This window comes from Eptatretus burgeri, chromosome 1, assembly GCF_056783735.1.
Source record: "Eptatretus burgeri isolate ZD-2024b chromosome 1, Ebu_testis_v1, whole genome shotgun sequence".
Taxonomy (NCBI): domain Eukaryota; kingdom Metazoa; phylum Chordata; class Myxini; order Myxiniformes; family Myxinidae; genus Eptatretus; species Eptatretus burgeri.
In genome coordinates this window covers 93,082,531-93,106,288 of record NC_140961.1, presented here as the reverse complement: position 1 = coordinate 93,106,288, position 23,758 = coordinate 93,082,531, and the positions used below count along the sequence as shown (strand labels likewise).

The following is a 23,758-nucleotide window of genomic DNA, read 5'->3' as shown; positions in this document are numbered from 1 at the left end:
ATCACACTAATATATCAACACAAGATCCAAAGAAGAAAATGCAAAATTTATGTATATATTTTTAAGTGTATTTGTGAGTTTTTGTATTTATTTATTTGTTTATTTATTTTTATTACGTTTTTGTGGGTTTTTTCCCCTCCATAGGGGTGGGTGCATGTCTTGTTTTAAAAAACAACACAACGTCAAGCACACAACACCCCTTGACGAGACCCCGACCATCACGACGTACACATGCACACAATCACCCATCAATGGTCAAGCTACCAAAAGTCCTGCCAACATCCCTATATCCCTCCATCTCCATAACTTCCAGGTACCTATCTAATTCTAATTTAAACTTATATACTGTTTCTGCTGCCACATTTCCAGGGAGACCATTCCATGCATTAACTTATCTCTGAGTGAAAGTCCCCTGCCTTACGACCGTCTTAACTCTCCTCTTCTTTACTCTCAGGCTATGGCTCCTGGTCCTATCACTGTCAACTCTGCTGAATAATTCATCTGCACTTATTTTATCCATACCTCTCATTATCTTAAACATCTCTACCATATCTCCTCGTAACCGCCTCCTATGTACTGAATAAAGCCCTGTCTACTTCAGCCGCTCCTCATCGCTGAGTCAAGCTCGGCCCAGAATCTATCTGGTAACCCTGCGCTGAACCCTCTCTTTGGCATCTATGTCCTTCCTGAGTTGTGGTGACCAAAACTGCACACAGTATTCTAGATATGGTCCTCACTAAATTCCTGTACAATGTAAACACCACCTCTTTTGATTTATAATTGATCCCCCTGTGAATACAACCTAAAACCCAATTTGCTTTACCTTTAGCTGCCTGGCATTGTGCTGCCTGCTTAGCTCCCATATCTATTACCACCCCTAGATGCTTCTCCTATGTGACATGCTCCAAAATTACCCCCTGCATCCTGTAATCTCTATTTTCGTTGTTCTTTCTCATCCTCAACACCTTACACTTGCTCAGGTTAAAATGCATCTGTCAATCTTTCCCCCAATCTATGCAAGTCTCAATACTTTCCTGTATCTGATCACCACCCCCTCTGGTATCCACCTTACCTCCAAGCTTTGTGTCATCTGGAAATTTGGAAAGCTTGCTCTTCACCCCACTATCCAAATCATTGAGGTAAATAATGAATCGTAATGGTCCAAGTACTGATCCCTGAGGTACTACACTTCATACATCCTCCCACTCACAGCCACTCTTTGCTTCCGATCACAAAGCCAGTTTACAATCCAATTAGCTACCTGACCAGCCACTCCAGAAACCACACAGGCAAGACACCTCACTTTGCACAAATCTATGTGCACGACCTTCAACATGGCAAAGAGGAGGTTTTCATGATAAACACATCGTTCTCCAGATCCTCTTCACTTTGTTCTTCTTTTCCCTGGTGGTGCAGATGGCTGACACCTTGGTTTAAGTCACGTCAACCCATAAACAGGCCAAACTATGAATAAGCACATAAGTTGCAAGAGAGTTCTATGCATACCATATCCAGCAGAAATTGAACCAATCAAATACACTGTTCTGATCAAGACATCTTTTCCAAGAATACTGTTGCATGGAATTTGTAATAGCAGAAAACCAATGTCTCCACTACCGACCGAACAACCAGAAAGTGCTATGTGTTGAGCTGTACAACAACCTCTGTGATATGATCCATGTTCATGACATTGCTGGTACTCCTGGAAATCCTGTCATCAGCAAACCTGTTATCTTGCCACCGTCTTTTGCTGTAGGGCCACGCCACATGCACTATCAGCTTCAAGATGCGATGGCCATCGAAATAAAGTAGCACAAACCTGATATTTTCATAACATTCATGTGTAAACGCAACTGGCAAGAAATCAAGGATGCTCTTCTCCTCAGATAAAATGCAACAGACAGGCCAGACATTGTAGCAAGAGTCTCTCCGGAGAAGCTGAGAGAGTACCTTGATGAGATTGAAGAGGACAGCATCTTTGGCACACCTCTATGGAGTGGAATTTCAGAAGAGAGGATTACCGTATGCTCACATTATTATTATTCTCCAGCAAGCTTACAGACTGCTCTGGGCTGATGATGTGGACAGCTTAGTTTGTGCAGAACTACCTTCTAATCCAATGACATTTGAGGAGGGTTCCTTCGAACGTGTTCAAGCACGCCTCCAGGACATTATCCTGCAGTGCATGGTACATGGACCTTGTGGACCAGAGAAGCCAAATTCCCCTTGCATGAAGAATGGGGTGTGTGATAAGGGTTATCCCAAAGCATTCTGTAATGTTACAATATGGAATGGCAATCATACCTACCCCGCATATCGTCGCCGCTCCCCACTACAAGGTGGTCTCCAAATCATCCACAATCACCCCACTGTGGACAACAGCTGGATTATCCCATATAATCCATACTCCAGTATCAGATACGAGGATCACATAAATTGTGAGGTATGCTGCTCTGCCCTTGCAGCAAAATATCTATTTAAGTATGTTCACAAGGGCAGTAACAGTGCCATGGTGCAAGTGCAATGTGCTGAGACAGATGGAGAAGCTACTGCAAGCTCATGGAATGAGATAAAAAGAGCATCAAGATTTCTGTTCCCTTGGCTCGATGGAGGCATACTGGGGTCTTTTCTGTTTTTACATTAGTGAGCTTCATCCAGCTGTGTATGCTTTTCGTGTACACCTTCCTGACCACCAAATGGTCTACTTTTACGAGGGTTGTGAGCGTCTATCCATAAACAAAAGCCATACAACTGAATTGGTGGGAATCTTCAATTACAACCATATCAATCCCAGCACCAAGGTCAGATATTGGAATTTTCCAAAAAAATTTGTTTGGTAAAACAATACAAAGACATGGACTCCATGCCAGGGTGCATTCAAAACAATTGGTGAAGTACTCAATATCCACCCATTAGCTGGAGATGTCTACTACCTTCAAATGCTACTGAATCATGATCAGAGCAAAGGTGCAACATCATATGACAAACAGGATGATTGATGGCCAGTGCATGAAACTTTCCAAAGTGCAGGTGAGGCACTTGGTCTTCTTCAAAATGACAGAGAATGGAATTCCGCATTGACAGATGCAGAAGCAACAAAAATGTGCCCACAAATCAGAGAGCACTTTGTGATTCTACTACTACCTTCAAACCCCGCTGACCCAGTTATTCTCTTCAACCATCACCATATGCACTGGTGAGATGACTTCCTTCCTCGGGTACCGCAGCCAGGTGATCAACAACTCCTGCGTGCCATGGTATTTCTGGACGTTGAACATTGCCTTCAACACCATGACAAACAACTTCCTGGGTTTCATCTGCCAAATGTCACAAATGATTTTGATTTGCATCACAAATGCAAGTACTCGATGGAAATATTGCACAACCCCAACAGCCAATGGTTTTTCAGGAGGAACTCGCCTATGATCTCAAAACTTTGAAGAATATTGTAAACCAACGCATGCATGGCCCAAATTCACTTCTACCCTCTCAACGTCAGGTACATGACATTGTTATAGATACTGTATGGAAAAAGGAATCATTGGCTATCATCTTGGATGCAAGAGGTGGGACAGGTAAAACCGATACACTGAACACTCTGCTAGCTGCTGCACGCACACTGCACAGTGATAAAAACCCTGTTTCTCTAGCTGTTTCCTCAAGTGGTATTGCAGCTACACTTCTGCTGGGTGGATGTACATTTCATTCCAGGTTTAAAGTCCCCATCATGTTCACCAACTCAACAACATTATCGATTCCTCAGCAAAGTCTTCTTGCTGACATAATTCGGAGAGCAAACTTTATTGTATGGGACGAGGCTCCAATGAGTCACAGGCACCTACTTGAGGGACTTCACCGTACATTATGAGACATCACCAAAAAAGACATACCTTTCGGGGGAAGAGTAATAGTTCTTGCTGGAGACGTTGGGCAGGTGCTTCCTGTTATTAAACATGGATCACATGCCTAGATTGTCAATACTTCACCAAAATATTGTCGTGTCTGGGGAGGGGGTTAAACCCTACCTGGACGGATGGCAAAGCTTCTCCCTTGAAGGCTTCAACCGAGACTCAGAGATTAATGCGCGCATGTTAATGGAGTGCAACGGCAGAGACGATCCATCCAATAGGAGCACAGCACAGGGGCACTGCACCAGGACAGCACTCGGTACCATTTTTTAAAAGGAATACATTTAATGAAAATTAATGAATATTTACAACAGACAATAATTCAGAAGGTAATGACAATAATGATAAAGTAAATAAATCCTACAGTAAATAAATAAAAAGAGGCGCCTCTCACACAGACTCAAATACAGACAAAGGAGACACAAAATGAAAAGAAAAACCTTCCCTTTTAACGATTCCTGTACTTAGCTTGGCGCAGAGCTCATCCTTGTGGAACTGGAAGAGGCGCTTCTCTCGTCGTTGGACAAATGCATGCCAGGCAATCCATGAGTGGCATTCCACATCAAGGCTCAAAGCCCCAGTGTAACGGTTTTGTGTGCTCCAATCATCCTCACTGACCCGACCAAGAGCAAAAGGCCAGTGTCTTACTTCACCACGCAAGCAAAGTCACCTGGACATGAATTCAATGGATGCGTCATCCTCTTTGGCATGCGCTCACCCTCTGCTCTCCCCTCTCCAAACAATGTGCCTCATGCCTCCACTCTGATCATGGCTCTCCACAAAATACACAAGCCGACATAGTCCGATGCCTCTCAAAATGTCCAGCCAACTGATTACGGATCTCCCAAAATATGCAAGCCAACTCCTTTTTCCTCTTAAAATGCACAACCAACCTTTCTCTCTGATCAAGCCTATCTCCTCTGTGGCCTGCTCGCATGAAACTTGGGAAGGCAGGGCTTCTTCTGCTTGGCAAGCTTCTGACGTCATGCCTATCAATCGAACCTCGGGGGCGTGACTTCGTTTGTTGTCAATCTTTGAAGGTGGGGCTTTCTGCCCGTTTGTTGTGTTTTCAGAGACGTATTCCCCGTATACATATGAGGCCCCGCGAGGAGGAGTGATGTAAGCGACATTTTTTAATGATATGATGATGATAGGATCGGATGATAGGGTAAGGGTTAAAATAGTGCTATATGGCATTAACTCCAAAATGTCCGATGTGTCCCTTACATCACTTCTCCTTGTGGCACCTCATATATATATATATATATATATATATATATATATATATATATATATATATATATATATATATATATATATATATATATATATATATATATATATATATATATATATATATATATATATATATGAGGTGCCACAAGGAGAAATATATATATATATATATATATATATATATATATATATATATATATATATATATGAGGTGCCACAAGGAGAAATATATATATATATATATATATATATATATATATATATATATATATATATATATATATATATATATATATATATATATATATATATATATATATATATATATATATGAAAAGCATGGTCAGGCGGTGAAGCCGTGAGTCAGTCCTGGAAGCCATGAAGACTATATGCATATTTATCACGTCTTTGTTTGAATGTTAATCCCCAAGACCCACAAGTCTCTGAGGACCCAAAAGACCCCAAGGACCCAGAAGTCCCTATGGACCGAGAAGACTCGAAGATCAAAAAAGAACCTAAAGAACCAAAAGAACACAAAGACCCAAAAATCACCAAAGACCTGAAGACCCCAAAGACTCTTTAGACCCTGAAGACCTAAACACCATTTAGACCCCTTACAGTGGTTCTCAATCAGGAGGGAACTCCCCCCCTGGGGGGAATTTTAGGGTTTCAGGGGGGAATTGGGACCACAGATTGGCAGAAACAAACTGATGAAATATTTATCTTTCTGCAAACAACAATTCTACAGATTGTACGTAATTTACAGAACATCACACTTTATTGAATAAGGTGTGATGTCCTGTAGATTATGTACAATCTGTAGATTTGTAGTTTGTTTTTAATTCAAGTTTAATTTAAGTTTTAAACAATAAAGTTTATTGAATGTCACAGATTAAATTTAAAAATAAAGATAAATATTTCACTTTTTTATCTGTGGAAATATTCCATTTATAGTTATCTTGGACTTATTCTTGCTTTTTTATTCACAGAATTTGGAGCCCATCATGAGTGTCAAAAAAATAGGGTACGATGATTCATATATTCAATATGGATTCACATCCATCATCATCAATGGAGAAGAAAGGCCTCAATGTGTTATTTGTGGCAAAGTTTGTCAAATGATTCTGTGAAACCAACAAAGTTGAAGCAACAATTGCAGAATATTCATCCTCAACACAAGAACAAGGACAAAAGCTTTTTTGAATGTCATGGGAATGCTCTCAAAAAGATAAAGCTGGATTCAACAGGGGCATTCCAACAAATGAACCAAAAGGTTATTGAAGCTTCTTATGTCATAGCACTGGAGATAGCAAAGCAGAAAAAAAAAACACATACAATTGCGAAAACTTTAATCAAACCTTGTGCTCTCAAAATTGGTGGAAATTGTGTTGGGAAATGGATTGGAGAAAAAACTTGCAGCATTTTCACGATCAAACAGAACTGTTCAAAGGAGGATCAGCGACATGGCCATTGACATCAAGGATCAAGTTGTGCAGGAGATGAAGTCGGTAGCATTTGGCTTATTTTCAATTCAACATGATGAATCGATGTGGCATCGTGTTCCCAGTTGCTGGTGTTTGCAAAATATGTTCACTCAGGTTGATTTAAAGAGGAGTTTTTCTTTTGTTCTCCTCTTGAAACAACTACCAAGGCCTCAGATATTTTGGGAAAGGTTTCATCTTTCTTTGAATCAGAAATTTTTTTTGTGGGATAATGTCTGTGGGTGCTGTCATTTGTTGGTATGAAAATCACAGAAAATAAATAACGGATGGAGCACCAGCTATGTTGGGGACAAAATCTGGATTTCAAGTTTGTGTGAAAAAGTGAGCTCCAAAAGTGAAAGGCATTCATTGTATGATCCATCGCCAGGCACTGGCCTCAAAAATACTTCCAGCTCCACGAGGGAAGGTTTTGGATCAAACAATTCAAATTGTGGATTTTGTCAAAGGAGGAGCTCTCAACGCACGACTTTTCAAGCAGTTATGTATTGACATTGATGCATGCCATCATTTCCTTCTTTTCCACACAAATGTTCGATGGCTTTCAAGAGGAAATGTAACTGAGCAAGTATTTGAGCTTTGAGATGAGCTCAAATTATTTTTTGAAGTTCACGATAAGATGGAATTTTTTGCCTGGCTGGATGATGAGCAATGGATCATGTGCCTTGCCTGTTTGGTTGACATTGCACAGCTGAATAAACTGAATCTTCAGATGCAAGGAAGAATGCAAACATAAAATTCATCGATTCCTTGAAAGCTTTCATGAGCAAGCTGGAAAATTGGAAGAGAAAGGTCCAGATCAAAAATGTTGCAATGTTTGAGAAAATGTCATCAATTCTTGTTGCTGGTGGTGAAGACCAAGTGCTTCCACAATTTGCAAAAAATGAAATTTTGCAGCATTGGAAAATGAATTCAGCCGATATTTTCTTGAACTCAGTGATGAGTTGGATTTAGTGCGAAATCCATTTAAATTGTCAGTTGAAAAAGTTCCTGATGATTCTAAAGATGAATTTCTGGAGCTGAAGACTGATTCGGGAGCAAGGGATATGTTCGATGAGAAATAAATCACATAATTTTGGGCCTTGATGTGCGATTCCGACCCAAAAGTGGCAGAAAGAGCTATCCATGCATTGCTTCCATTTGTGTCGACATATCTTTGTGAGTCAGGCTTTTCAACTCTGTTGCAAATGAAAACGAAGCAACGATGTAGATTGGAGGTTGAAAATGACCTGCATTGTGCCCTTTCAAGCACTCCTCAACGGATCCAAGAATTGGTGAAGAAAAAACAATCACAGATTTCTCATTGACTGTAACCTTCATCAGAATAAAATGAATTACAATACCCTGGCATTCTATTGAACATTTTGTTTATTGAAGTATACTTCCGTAACTTTCCTCTGTTAAGTAATTAGTTATGAATATAAAAAACCTACTTTTATTCATGTTTTAAAATCCATCAACATTTTCTATTGTTATTACATTTGTAAAACTCCACTATAAAAAAATCCAAGTAAATGTATATATACTAATATAGAAAAAATAAAAGATTTTCAATATGAAATGCATATTATTTGGAATGCACCTTTTGAGTCAGACAATCTTGGAAAGGGGGGAATGACATTCTGACATATGGTGAAAAGGGTGCATGGGGCAAAAAAGGTTGAGAACCATTGCCCACTTACACACTTCAGACAGATGAGACAGCTTAGACCCTTGATCATTTAGACCACTTGGACCTTCTTATATCACAACTAAATTTCAAATAAATATAATATCACCAGTATTAAAAATAAATTTATGGAAAATAAATGTTTGTATTATGATTGGTGTAAATCATGCCAACATAGCAAACCTGTAACGTCAATCTCTGCAACAACATGAGGTGAGGCGAGCGTAGTGAGGTGAGCGTAGTGAGCCAATCCACGCTAGTATCTAATATATTGTTACGAATTCTGGCCCACCAGGCGTGCGAGCGATTTCTCGGAAGAAATTAATTTAGTTTTGCTCGTAATTTGGGGGGAACGGGAGGGGGGGGGGTTGCTGCGCACACCCCTGGTCCGATCCCCGTGAATTTAGTTGGAGACCGAGGTGGATTTGAATCCCACGCTCCTGTACACCAATGTTACGAATTCTGGCCCGCCAGGCATGCGAGCGATTGCGTAACTCCAATCGCAACTGCATCACCCACCGGTCGGACAATTCAGTCGTGACCCTCCTGGAACTACCGCCAGGAGCCAGTCACGGGTGGGGGTTTAACCTCACCGTGATCGTGCCAATTCCCCACACACGCAGGATAGGGTTGCTCGCCAAATTCGACCTACCTAAGTACCTGCGCGAGTAGTCGACCGGGCGATCGTACCTCGCCGCAGGTCAGCCAAGGACACGAACCGCTTAAGCGGTCCGTTCCGTGCTACAGTGATAACCGAGCGGTGTTATCGCCGACCTCGACGGATCAGATTCTCTTCTTTACCCTGGGTGTTCAAAACCCACTACGAATTTATTCCGCGATTCAAGATGGCACTTTCAAAAGGGAAAGAGACGACGAACGGGATACATTTCACACAAGGACATTTATTACAAAGCACATATTGCACACACAACACAAGCAAGGAATCATGCAATATACAAGAAAAGCGTTACCACCGAATACGAGCAATGTACAGTCACTTACACAGGTCTAACTTATAGGGATACGGCGCCACAGCAGTCATACAAAAGCAAAAGAAATGGAAAGAGAAGACCTCCTCACAGACAAGGGGGTCAGGCTGGACCACTTGGGTCTTTATGACACGGGACCTGGGAGACCAAACGGGTCCCGCGAGACCGTAGCAGGTTACCTGCCCCCTCGAGGGGCGACGGTCGGCGAGCCCTCTCCGGCACTCTCTCGTGCGCGCCTTGACCCGGGACCACTGCTCGCAACCCTCACGACTTGGTGCACAGAGGGAGAGACGAGCCTTCGGCGATCCAGAGCCCACTTCGACGACCCCGAGCCCGACGAGTCCAAACACGACGTCCAGACCCCGACGAGTCCAAATACGACGTCCAGACCCCGACAAGTCCAAATACGACGTCCCAGGCAGGAGAGAGGAAGAATCCAACGCGATGATCCAGGCAGGAGAGAGAAACAATCCAACGCGATGATCCAGGCAGGAGAGAGGAAGAATCCAACGCGATGATCCAGGCAGGAGAGAGAGGGAGCTCAAACACGACGTCCACCAAGAGGGCGAGCCTACGCGCGGTCCACCCTATATAGCGCGGGGCTCCACCCCTTCGCTCCACCCCCTTTTTGGCTCCGCCTCTCTTCTAGCCCTTTTGAGAAGCTCCTGGAAAAGTGGCGTTCCCTCCTCACGGCCGCCTCACACCCCATATCCACCAATCGCAAGCGAGCTCTCGCAGCCTCCCCCGTCAGCCCCGGCGCCGCAAAAAAGGTGGGAAAACGCGCGCCGTAGTAGGTCTTTCACGGGGCCTTCGTTTGAAGTCTTCGGACGGTCCAAAATAACGATAGAACAGAAAAACGGCTATCTCAAAGAGTCGAAGCCCGATGAATCACACAAATTCCCTTTAAACAACGGTGGGGAACTATCTGCACATAAACTTAGCATCATCACTGATCTAAGGACCCTTTATGGTGTATTACGTATTTCCACAGCCGTAACAATATCAAGTGCTTTCTAACCACTGAAGAGCTGATTGACTGATATTAAAGATCGGTGCCTTCCGGGTGACGTACAAAGCTGAAATTTTGCGTGCCGATGGACATCAAAACCAGTACCCCATCAGTTCCTTTGGGGTCTTCAGGGTCTTTTGGGGAAAAATTAATCACAGAATCGTTGGACAACATCCATAAATGAAAATAGAAATAAATAATAATAAAAAATGCAGGTGAGTGATTCGAGACAATGGGGAAGCATGGTAATTTTGTATGCTGACGAACATTGAAGCCAATGCATCAGAAAAAAATATCACAGAACCATCGGAAAGCATCTAAAAATGAAAATATAGGAAAATGAAAAAAAAAAAATGAAAAGAAATACGTGAAAAAAATCAAATGCAGGTGAGCGATATATGTATGTATACATGTATGTATGTGTATATATGTATGTGTAATATATATATATATATATATATATATATATATATATATATATATATATATATATATATATATATATATATTGTTGCGGATCCGGGGTGCGAGATTCTGACCCGGTCCCTGGTGCCACCCTCGCCATCACCCTCTCCGGGAATCTATAACACGGCCGGCTCGGCACAGGCCTCGGGTCACGTGTCTTCAATCGCGATAGCAACGTAATCCTGAACCTTGCCAGTTGGGGAGATAGAACCCCTGGTTACAGACCGCTTTTGTCAGAGACCGAGCGGGGTCTACCAGTCTGTAACCAGTTTTGTCTTATATGCCAATCGAACGGATCAGCAGGCCTTGCATTTTCAAAATCGGATGGGGCTGATAAATCGACCTCGTCATGTGGGGTGAGGGGGCTGATTTTTGTCCACAGGGCTGATTTTTAAAATTGCTTCAAAATCTTGTGAATTCGTTTTTGTAAATTGTTTCAACATATGGTCCAAATTGACCAATGCCTGTACAAACTGAACTGCCAAAGAATCTGAATAACTGAGCCTAATCCTAACTATGTAATTTCAAAATGTACCTGAAACAGCCCTTCTTGGGGCCACACACAAAGTTCTGAGAAAAAGAACTTTCTGCTCAAGCACAGTACTTTCCCACAATCCTTTTCATTAAAAAGTATTAGAACTAAGTTGTCTTTTTTGTTGTGGATTATTACCGGTAATGACAAATGTTCTGACAATTTGCATGAATGATGTGCCGGTACAATACATGACATGTATGCCATTGAACTGGGACCATTCAAGTATTACGTTCGCAAGTCCAACCCATTTCTCCCCCTGGACTAGCCCACTGTGTGCAACATATACATGGGGATAAATCTTGACTTTTCACTGCCATTACCTTGTCATGTAGGTTGTACTTGAATGTCTACACCTGGATCCACCAGTAACATAGTAATAATGTCAAAAAATTTATTCTCGTAACAAATTAAAAACTATTCGCTGCAAAGCTGAGTGACCAAAAAAAAATCTGAACAGTCGCAAATTTAATGAGTTTATTGATGCATTGCTGTCTCAACAAAACTAATTTATCTGCAAGTATCTCTCTCTCCAGTCCAATAACATAACAGATACATGTGTTCAGTACATTCTGCCAAATACTAATTAACTTTAGTAGGTTTAGTATTGATGGAAATCTTCAGGCAGAAACCCTGAAAAGTCACTACCATCAGACTCATCAGATAATTGTGAAAGAGATTCATCCCCTGAGCTACCTGAAGATAAGTCCAACACAACAGTATTCTCATCGTCAGTGGAGATGGCTTCAACCATGTCATTGTCCGTTTCTCGCGTCCAAAAGGAGACCAATAGTGTTGAACAAAGGTGTTTTGTTTTGCTGTACAGGTAATCTTAGCTTTTTCTTTTTCTTAAAAATTTTTTTTTTTTCACAGCTTAATTTTACGGGGCCGATAAAAATACCCCCTGAAAATCGACCACCGGGTCGATCATGGGGGCGAGGCCGATCGGCCCCGTCAAAATGCAAGCCATGGTTCCTCGACGAAACATGCATTAATCCATAGCGGCAACTTCATAAGAATTAACCAGATTTATTGGGGAACATCAGGGATCACAACACAAGCAATAAACACGACAATGGTTATATTAACAATCAACCCATTCTTAACTAGGGAACCACGGTGTAAAGGTTTCGAGGGGATCACTACCGAAATATGCCTTATACAACACGTGCAAACAAAACAGACAGACAGACAGCATGCATGCAGACAGAGTACTTGGTGATGCCTCATGGACGAGAGGACCGTGTCCAAAAGGCACGAATGTCGCTCGTAACAAACAAGCGGTTGTCCACGGGTTCGAACTCCCAGCTCGAATGCACCGCGCCGCAAGAAATGGCGTTGCAGCACTCTTGCTCCTTTAGTCACCGCGTGAGCACGTTCTCCTCAGCGCGTTTCGGCTCCGCGCAACGTCGACGATACGAGACCGCCGATCTCTCTCCAGGGTTCAGCACACAAATCCCGGCCTGGCCTGTTCTCCAGACAAGGGCCAAATCGAGGTTGACGGCCTATGGCCAGCGGATCGGCAAACATGACGAGCCGTTGGTGTGCGAACAAGCACGGAGGCTCCGCAGAAAGACGCAGGCCGAATCGGTCGATCACCTCCCCGCACGAGTTGATCGTCGACTCCACGTCCAGGCAGCCTCTCGAAGCCAACTGCAGCCTCCCAAGCCCAGAACTGAGCCTCAACCTGAGGCCTCGTTTCTCTCGCTTCCTTTTCACGTCGCGCCTCGAGAGCGACTGTTTTCACACCCCAATCTTTTGTTCGTGCTCTTTTCTCACTTCTCTTGGCGAATCTCTGACCAAAGGCCCCGCCCCTTCGCGTCACTTCCTGTCCAGGCCACACCTCTTCCGTTCGTACAGGAAAGGAAGAAGAATCATCCCTCGTTTCACCACCGTATGAGCATAAAAAACAGTCTTTTACACTCCCGACACAAACATATCGTCCCTTATACCAAACAACCTATCTTACATTAATTTAATGGGGGAACTGAGCTAATCCTATATTTAGTAATCCCATTAAGGGCAATTTCCAGAACATATATATATATATATATATATATATATATATATATATATATATATATATATATATATATATATATATATAAAATCGCCTTCTCTGTTCACTCCACAAACTCATGTTTGCTCATGTCCCACAGCTGGGTCTGAAGAAACAAAATCATTACCCATGGCTCACATTACATTCTCTAATCTGTCTCATTAACCTTATCCTGTGCTGTCTGTCACACGTTCCAATGTGAATGAATGTGATTAGATAGATAAGATGAATCGTTATTCCGAACAAGGGATTTAACTTTATATTTGTTCCCTCAGTTGTGTGTGTGTCGTGTGTGTCGTGTGTGTCGTGTCGTGTCATGTCATGTGTGTGTGTCATGTGTGTGTGTGTGTCGTGTGTGTGTGTCGTGTGTGTGTGTCGTGTGTGTGTGTCGTGTGTGTGTGTCGTGTGTGTGTGTCGTGTGTGTGTGTCGTGTGTGTGTGTCGTGTGTGTGTCGTGTGTGTGTCGTGTGTGTGTCGTGTGTGTGTCGTGTGTGTGTCGTGTGTGTGTCGTGTGTGTGTCATGAAACACAGCGTTATGATTGAAAATTATATGACACTGGATATTACATAGAATTTCCACGGGTTCCTGCTAGTTCAATAATATTATGAGTATGCACAACAATATAACTTTTTGAAATAGCGTGCTATATATCGTTTTAGCCCTATTAGTAAATGGTGAAAAAAAATCATTGAAAAAACTCTCAGATCTAGATCTGGATGTGCATCTTCACCAAAATTGAAACATTTCTTCCTCGTCACATACGCAACCTGCCCAGCATGTTTCATCCGCATCCGTCCACAACTTTTTGAGATATTTGAATGAAAAGTACCGAAAATGCGGTTTGATATCGGAAATCCCCAAAGTTCGAGGGGGTGCTGTGGGTGAACAAAGATATAAATCGAAAATCTGTCTCGATAGTTTATGCACAATGCATTCCAGATGATTGGTGTTAATTTTCATGACCATCTGACCATAACCCGAGGAGGAGTAGCATTTGGCGTGAAGGAACCTCCAGCTCTCGCATATTATCGATTTTTGCACGAATTGACCTTTGACCCCTGACCTAAGCAATATCAGTCAATATGTCCCGAGGCAAAGTTGTAGCACTCATTGCGTGCTATGAACCTGCAAAGTTTCAATCAGATCGATGCACTCACCTGGTCGCGAGGGGACCTTCAATTTTCGCCAATTTGCGGGCATACCCTATTTGTAGGGGGCACTGCGGGTAAACTATTCCATATATCACAAAAAACGGAATGTATTTGTTAGAAACACCTGTAGATGATGCATGTAACGGAAATGTAGATGATGTAGATGTAACGGAAACACCTGTAGATGATGCATGCCAAATTTCATAAGGCTACTTAGGCCATGAGCGACTTCCCACCCGAGTTTGGTCAAAATCGGCCCACGTTTACTACCAATTATGCTGATGACAAACGAACAAACATCCAAACAAACAGACAGAATTACTGACAATAAGGGTCACCTATTTCGGCGACCCAACAAACAGACAGACAGACAAACAGGGGTGAAAACATAACCTCCATCCACCTTCGGTGGTGGAGGTAATGACACTGTGACTGTGATGTTTTGAAAACAAATAATTATTACTTGTAAAATGGAAGATTTTTCAAGTACATTGGTCAGTCGATTTTGTTATTGAGTAGTCGATCTAGTCAAAAAAAAAATGTTTGAGATTTTCTTTTTCTACCCTTATTATCAGTATTTCCATCGATATGTTTGTCTGTCTGTTGGGAAGTCGATCTCGTCGGGGAAAAAAAAAATTTTAATTCCTTTTTTTGATCTACCCTTATTATCAGTATTTCCGTTGATATGTTGGGTAGTCGATGTTGTCGAGAAAAAAAAATCTCAAAAAAATTTTTTTGGAGATTTTTTTTTTCTTTCTACCCTTATTATCAGTATTTCTGTTGATATGTTTGTCTGTCTGTCTGTCCCTCTGTTCGGTCCAGTGCTCCGTTAATACAATGGCGATTTCGATGAAACTTGGTTTCATACCATGACCTGGTAGGTAAAAAACTGGTCAAAAAAAAAAACTGGTAGGTTCATACCATGACCTAGTTGTGTGCAAATGAGAACCGTTGCTATGGACACCACCGTTGCCGAGCAACGGACCTTTGAAATTTTTGAAAAATCATAAAAAATTTATTTTTTCGAAAATCAAAAATCGGGCCATGAGCGACTGCAGCCAGTACATTCAGCCATATTGTCAAAAAATTTCCAGCCGGATCCTATGAAAACTGTCGGAGAAGATAGACTTTGAATGAACCCTGGTCAAAAACAATAAAAAAACGAAGTTCGTTATCGCTCAGAGACTATGAGTCAGATATACATGAAACTGATATGGTAGGTTCATGGTATGGCCGAGTTATGTGTGAGAAAGAACCGTTGCTATGGACCCCTCCGTTGCCGAGCAACGGCCGAAAAACCTCTAAATGTGGGGGTATTTTAACGAAAAAAACAATCTGCAGCATTAACCCTTGAAGCTGGAATCATGAATTTTATTGTGCTTAATCCTCAGGTCATTCCCCATCGAACGGGCCCATCGCGTCAGGTTCTATTGGGTAGGCGACTACCCATGTCCGCCTACCTGCTTGTCTGTCTGTCTGTTTATCACCTGCAGGTCACAATCCAAAACCAATCTTCACGAAACTTTTCCAAGTTGTAGAGGTAGTCTTAACTAACTGAGAAGCCGATTGATTTTGAGGTCTGAGAATAAAATACTGAGAAGCCTTTCAATTTCATCTTTGAAAATAAAAAGTTCAAAGGTCATCTTGAGGTTAAATTTCTAAAATCGTCATTTTTCATCCGATTGACTTGAAACAGATTTGCATATTGCGTCACTGAATTGGGAAACCAACTATTTGAGGTCCAAAGGTCAAAGGACAACTCAAGGTTAAACTACTAAAATAATCAATTTTTATCTGAAAAAATCATCAATTTTCATCTGATTGACTTGAAAATTAAAACGCAATTGCATGGTACATCACTGAATTTGGAAACCAACTATCATTGAGGTTGAATGGTCAAAGGTCAACTCAGGGTCAAACTTCTAAAATCATCAATTTCAATGTGAAAAATAATCAATTTTCATCCAATTGACCTGAGCTTATGAAGATTGTCAGTTTTAATCTTAATGAAATGGACAATTTGATGTAGCCATGGAAACCTTTGGAGAGGGAGGTGGATTTTGCAAGTCTCTGCACGACATCTTTTTCTTGTTAGTTTATCAGTTTGAGAAATTTTCCTAAAATGATCACTTTTCAATTCAAATGTGTAACATTTCAACAAATAATCATAAAAAAATAGGCGTTACTCACATCTGGAAAGTTGATTCATTTTGCATGTGATGTCAAAATTTATTTTTAACATGAGCAAGTTTATTTAGATGTGCATACTTTTTAAGCAAACCCTTTCCAAACATGGCTGTAGATTTTATTTTTTTATCAACAAAGCTTGTCATCATGGATTTTCTTCATCCTTACAATCGTATGAACACAATGAGATGTGATGACATTTCGTCCTCTGCTTGTTTAGGTCATCATAAGATTGAGCATGTTTTGCTGTATCGTTAATTGGATCAGTTGAATAATTCACACATATAGAATTCACATTGGAGATGGGGAATGGTGGAGGGAGGGTTGAAGTTTTTCTCCTCTCTTAGTCTTGGCCTGGGGTTTTGCAAATGTAACTCGGGAGTAGCATTGAAAAATGTTATCACATTTTAGAGCAAAGGGCATAAAAATATCTTCACAAAAGATGGGAGGGAGAGATTATAAAAAGCAAGTCATAGAATATTACAATGGTATCTTTGTCAGGGGATAAAAAAAAATTGCATCTGTCAGAAGGAAGTGGTGTAGTTTGGCATTTCATTCTTATAATGCTAAGCAGCTAGAGCTCCCCCTTGTGCTAATTCAGCATCTGCACCGCTTAAAAAAATGTTTTGACAGATGGATGGACATACCAAATATTGAAGCAGCTGCACCGCCTAAACATAGTCTGTTCCATTTTTTCACAGGTAAGTTATTATGCCTCATGTAAATGCCTAAGTGACAAAAGAGAATTCCCATCACTATTACGTACCATCCCGAGTGATATCTACCAGGCTTCAGTCATGGTTCACCTGGTGAGACACTTCCGCTGGGTCTATATTGGCACAGTTCAGCATGAAGATGACTATGGGCGAAGTGGAATGGCTCAGTTTCTGGCAGAAGCAGAACAAGAAGATGTATGCATTGCTTTTCGTGAATCTCTGCCAATTGTGAGAGATAAAACCATTATTCATCATATTGGTAGGTCATGATGTTAAGAAACATGAGGCCTTTCATGATAAAGCTTACAGTGAACCGGTATCGTTAAATGGTTGATACAATTTCTGGGAAATTAAGGCATCAATGACCAAGTGACAATGACCAATCAATGTTTTGTTTGACAATTACACAAGAGAATGTGATAACCACAAGTTAAAAAAACTTTAATTCTAAATACTGTAATGCAAAGCAGTCAATATTTTAAATAGTTATAATAAATATGAAAATCATGAACATTTGGATCCGACAAAAGTAAATGGGAAATTTTGGACAAGCAGAGGCAAAACAATTATCATTAATTGCTTTTTTTTAAAGACAGATTCAACTTTTGTGAGGTGGCGATTTGTTTCATTGGTCCTTGATTGACCGTGACACCAATAGCTTTTTCCCATCACAAAACCTACATTGAAATGCATGATTGCATCATGCTTTGCTTTCAGTTTTGTTCTTTACAAGTTTTAATGATCCTTTAGCAACACCACAGCAGCATTTTGGCAGCTTTTGATCAGCAACAGTCAAGCAGTTTGTGTAGCCCATCAGAGGGATCCTAACTGTCAAACATATAATTGAGCTCACATCTGGACATGTGTTTTTGGCCCAAGTCTTGGGTGACCAGGATGAATGTTTAACTGAAGAAGGCAGGAATTTGGAATTTGTTCAGGATGCCAGCGATGGCTCACCGACTTCTGAAAAGACACATTGGGCTCTATAATAACCCCTGACAAACAGTGATGGCAGACAAATCATACAGCTTAATATCTCTCTGATAAAGGCATAAAATTGATGTTTCACCCTCTTTGCAAAACACCAGGGTGACAGTTTATAGCTGGGTTGACATTCAAACCCAAGATAGACAGTTCAAAGGTGAGTTCACATGTTTCTCAGCTATGCTACCAGCCTTTTCATTCTTCTAATATCCTTGTAGTGATTGTGAAAGTGCAATTCCGTGTCTGCTGATGCATTTGTGTTGCTTGTGATTATATATATATATATATATATATATATATATATATATATATATATATATATATATATATATATATATATATATATATATATATATATATATATATTGTTAGTTACCCCGGTTTTGCTACCCCGGTTAAAATAGGTGTACCATATCCCTGTGTCGTAAGAGGCGACCAGGGTTGCGTCAGGAAGGGCATCCGGCGTAAAACATGTGCCAAATCACTATGCGGATCATATGGATGATCCGCTGTGGCGACCCCTAACGGGAGCAGCCGAAAGAAGAAGAAGAAATATATATATATATATATATATATATATATATATATATATATATATATATATATATATATATATATATATATATATATATATATATATATATATATATATATATATATATATATATATATATATATATATACTCTCAACAAAAATAAAAATTTTACACTCGTTTCAAAGTCAATAATTTGAACACTTTGGAAAATAGGTTTGAAATAACGATTGTATTCAATTCTCTTGTCATTAAAGATGCTATAGCATACAGATCATGTTTGTCATGGAATCGGTTGCACCGGAAATGCGACGACAATGTCCATAATCAAAAACTGTGAGTCACAACTTAAAGAAATCATGTCAATATCGGGTGTGTCCCCCATGGGCGTTCACAACTGCGATACAACGTCTCCTCATGGATTGGATGATGCGTCTGAACACAGCTTGGGGAATGCGCCGCCATATTTGTACCAACATGGCACCAAGCTCCTGCAAGTTCTGTGGAGGGTTCCGTACTTGATGGAGTCGCCTGCCTAACACATCCCACACATGCTCTATGGGGTTGAGGTCAGGAGATCTTGAGGGCCACTCCATGACATTGATGCCAGCGTCCCTGAGGAAATTCGTTGTTAAATTGGCCATATGAGGTCTGGCGTTATCCTGTTGGAAAGTCAGACCTGGGCCATGAGCTGCCATGAATGGTAAAAGCTCTGGAACGAGCACCTGATCCCTGTATGCTGCCGCATGTAGGTTTCCCTGGATGACAATGAGTCGGGATCGAGCATGACCATTGATACCACCCCAAACCATAACGCTACCGCCCCCAAAGCGATCCACTTACTGTACGCAACACTGGGCATTGCGTTCTCCTCATCTTCTCCACACTCTAACCCTTCCATCAGCAAAAGTTAGTGTGAACCTTGATTCGTCACTAAACACAACCCTATTCCAATCTCGCTGGGTCCATCTCAGGTGCCGTCGTGCCCAAAGAAGACGTTGGTGTCGATGGAAACGGGTTAGAATTGGTCCACGATATGGCCGCCGTGCATGAAGACTAGCAGAGCGCAGGCGATTTCGAATGGTTTGGGCAGTCACTCGACCTCCAAACAATTCATTCCCAGTGGATGTGGCAGTGACAAACCGATTACGCAAATGACGTAAGACAATCTGTCGGTCTTCTGCGCGTGACGTAACACGTGGTCGACCAGGACGGGGGCGGTCAGCTGTGGTGCCAGTTTGATGGAGACGTGTCTGGAGGTTATGGATGGTCTGTCGACTGCATCCCATAACCCTCGCAACGTCAGTGAAGGATGTTCCCGTATTCAGGATGCCAATGGCACGTTCACGCTGAATGTTTGACAGTCGTGGCATTGCAAATTAACGAATAATTAACCAGAAAACCTTGTTTTTCTGAGATGACACTCTCCTCTGCTACCTTGAGATCAATCGCAGGTGTATCAATAGGCCACGTGACTTGTGTCACGTGGAAACGTGATTTTTAGCGTGCAGTGCTCTGTTACGTGCTACGTAGGCCCGACCAGTAGAATTAATGTGTGAAGTAATGCCCTCGACAATGCCTTTAACCATAATCACAACAAGAACTCTTTCAAGAAAAGTTTCTAAACACTATTTGACAAATAATGAGTGTCAAGTTTTTATTTTTGCTGAGTATATATATATATATATATATATATATATATATATATATATATATATATATATATATATATATATATATATATATATATATATATATATATGCAGGACCTGTTAAGGTATTCACCCCCCTCCAAAGTTTTCACATTTTGATGCCACCTGAGCTTATTTCATGATGCTTTCAAATCAAACTAAATATAAAGTCTTCACAAACTACTCCAAAGTGATAAAGCTCAAAAATGCAGGTAAAATGTGAATAACTTAGATTAACAGAGAAAATCAAATGATTTTCAGTTGCATAAGTATTCAAACCCTTTGTTGAATTAACTCGATATCACTTCAGGAGCAAATTATTTATTTGAAAGGTTACAAAATAAGTGTATTAGGTTTTACCTGGATGAAATCAGTGATTAACTTAAAAATTAAGCACCCTCACTTATCAAAGGAGATTTAAGGTACATCTCACTTGGACAACCAACAAGGCAAACATGAAGACCAGAGAGCTTTCCAAAGAAGTCAGACATAAAGTTGTGGAGAATCATCGTTCAGGAGAGGGTTATAAGAATTTCACGGTCAAACATTATCCCTTTGAGTACGGTGAAATCCATCTCCATGAGTATGGTGAAGTTTGTTTCTTCCCCTCCAGTGCCAAACTCTGGAACTCTTTACCGTCTCATGTCTTCCCAAACACTCATGACCTTCCCCCTTTTCAAAAAGCAGATTTGTTACTTCCTCAAAAAATCTTAGACTATTCTCTTTCCTTACTTTTCTATTCATGTAGTTCTTTTATTTAAGGCTTGACCTCGATGAGGAATATTCAGTCCGTATGCCTATGGACTTCAACATAAAAAAAAACGATAAAAAATATAGCACAAGCAAATAAAACCCATCGATACACCGAGGGGAATATTGAGAGGGGTGGGGGAGAGAAGGAGGGGTGGGGGCGGAGAGGAGTTGGAGGCAGGGAGAGGGGCGAGGGAGAGAGGAGGGAGGAGGCAGAGAGGATGTCGTGTGGGAACGATGAGGTGGGAGCGAGGAGGGGGTGAAGAATGGGGGAGAGCAAGGTGAGGGGGGTCAAAGTGACACCTCACCACATGTCGCTGCACACTCCGGGAGGGAGTGGGAGTGAGGAGGATGAGGGAGAGCAGAGAGGGTAGGGGGGAGGGGAAATGTGTGTTTTGTACTTATGTTTGGTAGTGGGACTTGAGGTTGGGGAGGGGGGGGGATAGGTTTCAACTTTGGTTGGGTAGGGAGACTTGAGTCCGATGGCACTGAGACAAATATTTGAGTATTTGGTAGGGGGACTTGAGGGGAAGTGGGGAGAGGGGAGTACAGGATTTAATAAAATGGGGTACGTGAAAACAGCATGTTGAAATGGGTCACATTAAACACTGCCCGAAGACCTCCACCTGGAGTGGAGGGGGAGGGGTTTTGGGAGGAGGTAAGCACGAGGTGAGGGGAAGGGAAGGAAGGGCATTTACCTTCAATCATCGAAAAAGCTGCACCAGTGTTCATGTCTTTATTTTAATTTCCACTCAGGCTTTACAACTACAATGCGATAAGCTCTAGAATCTCTTAACCTGAGCCGAATTTCAAAATTTAAACTACGGAGTTGATCCCAGCAGCAGGTCCGACTGCTAAACAACAAAACAAAAAAAAAGTGGTCATTTGTCCAAGTCACATTCATTGACACCCCTTAACTCTGCTTGACCTCCAGAGAGTTGCATGGTGGTGGAGGAGGTTTGGAGGGAGGGTAATATGAGGGGAGGGGAAGGGAAGGTACCATGAGGGGAGGGGAAGGGAAGGTACCATGAGGGGAGGGGAAGGGAAGGTACCATGAGGGGAGGGGAAGGCAGCATGAGAGGAAAGGAAGCCAGCATAATGGGAGGGGAAGGCAGCGTCCATCCATCCATTGGGACCATACTTTCTGCAGAGTGTTGGTGCTGCCAAAGCAGTCTCCTGGGCTATTGGGCACAATCCTGGACTGGTTGCCACTCCAACAGAGGATACTTGAACGGCTCAATCATCCCCAGCAAGCTGGAACGAATTTTGCCGACTTCAGAAGGGTGACAGGCTGAGTCAACCCCAGCTGGTATTAATTCAACAGCCAAGTAGGATTTGAAATCAGTTCCCTAAAATCCCAAGCCCACCACTCTAACCATTAAGCCAACATCAGATATGAAGGCAGCGTGAGGGGAGGGGCAGGGGAGGCAGCGTGAGGGGAGGTGAAGGGGGGGAAGACTGAGGGGAGGAGAAGGGGAGGCAGCATGAGGGGAGGGAAGGGGAGGCAGCATTTGGAGAGGGGAAGGCGAGGTCGCGTGAGGGGAGGCAGTGTTAGTGGAAGGGAAGGGGATGCAGTGTGAGGTGAGGGGAAGGGGGGCAGCATTAGGAGAAGGGGAAGGGGAGGCAGCATGAGGGGAGGGGAAAGGGGAGGCAAACTGAGGGGAGGCGAAGGGTAGGCAGCATGAGGCGAGAGAAAAGGGAGGCAGCGTGAGGAGAGGCAGTGTTAGGGGAGGGGAAGGGAAGGCAGCATGATGGGAAAGGAGGGGAAGAGGAGGAAGCATGAGTGGAGGAGAACGGGAAGGAGCATGAGGGGAGGGGAAGTGAGGCAGCGTGAGGAGAGGGGAAGGGGGCAGCATGAGGGGAGGGGAAGGGAAGGCAGCGTGAGGCGAGGGGAAGAGAAAGAATGAGGGGAGGGGAAGGGGAAGCAGCATGAGGGGAGGGGAAGGGGAGGCAGCATGAGGGGAGGGGAAGGGGAGACAGCATGAGGGGAGAGGAAGGGGAGGCAGCATGAGGGGAGGGGAAGCAGCATGAGGGGAGGGGAAGGGGAGGCAGACTGAGGAGAGGGGAGGGAAGACAGCATGAGGGGAGGGAAAAGGGAGAGAGCATGAGGGGAGGCAGTGTTAGGGAAGGTGAAGGTAAGGCAGCATGAGGGGAGGGAAAAAGGAGAGAGCATGAGGGGAGGCAGTGTTAGGGAAGGGGAAGGGAAGGCAGCATGAGGGAAGGGGGAGGGAAGACAGCATGCAGGGCATTACCAGGGTGATAAAACATGGCCAAACAGCAATGGCCAAACCATCATCAGCATCGGTAATCGGCACAGGCCGTTTGGAGTCAGTGCGAGTGCCGATTTCTGTACCATACTGTATACAACCCAAAACCATCG

General features: G+C 42.4%; 1 protein-coding gene and 1 pseudogene across 2 annotated transcripts in view; one reads left to right on the top strand and one right to left on the bottom strand.

The window, feature by feature from the left end:
• The window catches only part of LOC147034966 (zinc finger MYM-type protein 5-like), a 70,091-nt gene that overhangs the window by 5,341 nt on the left and 40,992 nt on the right, over positions 1 to 23,758 (bottom strand). For both annotated transcript variants that reach the window (XR_015060858.1, XR_015060857.1), the window contains exon 3: positions 17,471 to 17,591. The gene's annotated coding sequence lies outside the window, so the exon portion shown is untranslated. The remainder of the gene's footprint in view (positions 1 to 17,470; positions 17,592 to 23,758) is intronic.
• On the top strand, positions 1,955 to 3,970 carry LOC147034967 (uncharacterized; annotated as a pseudogene).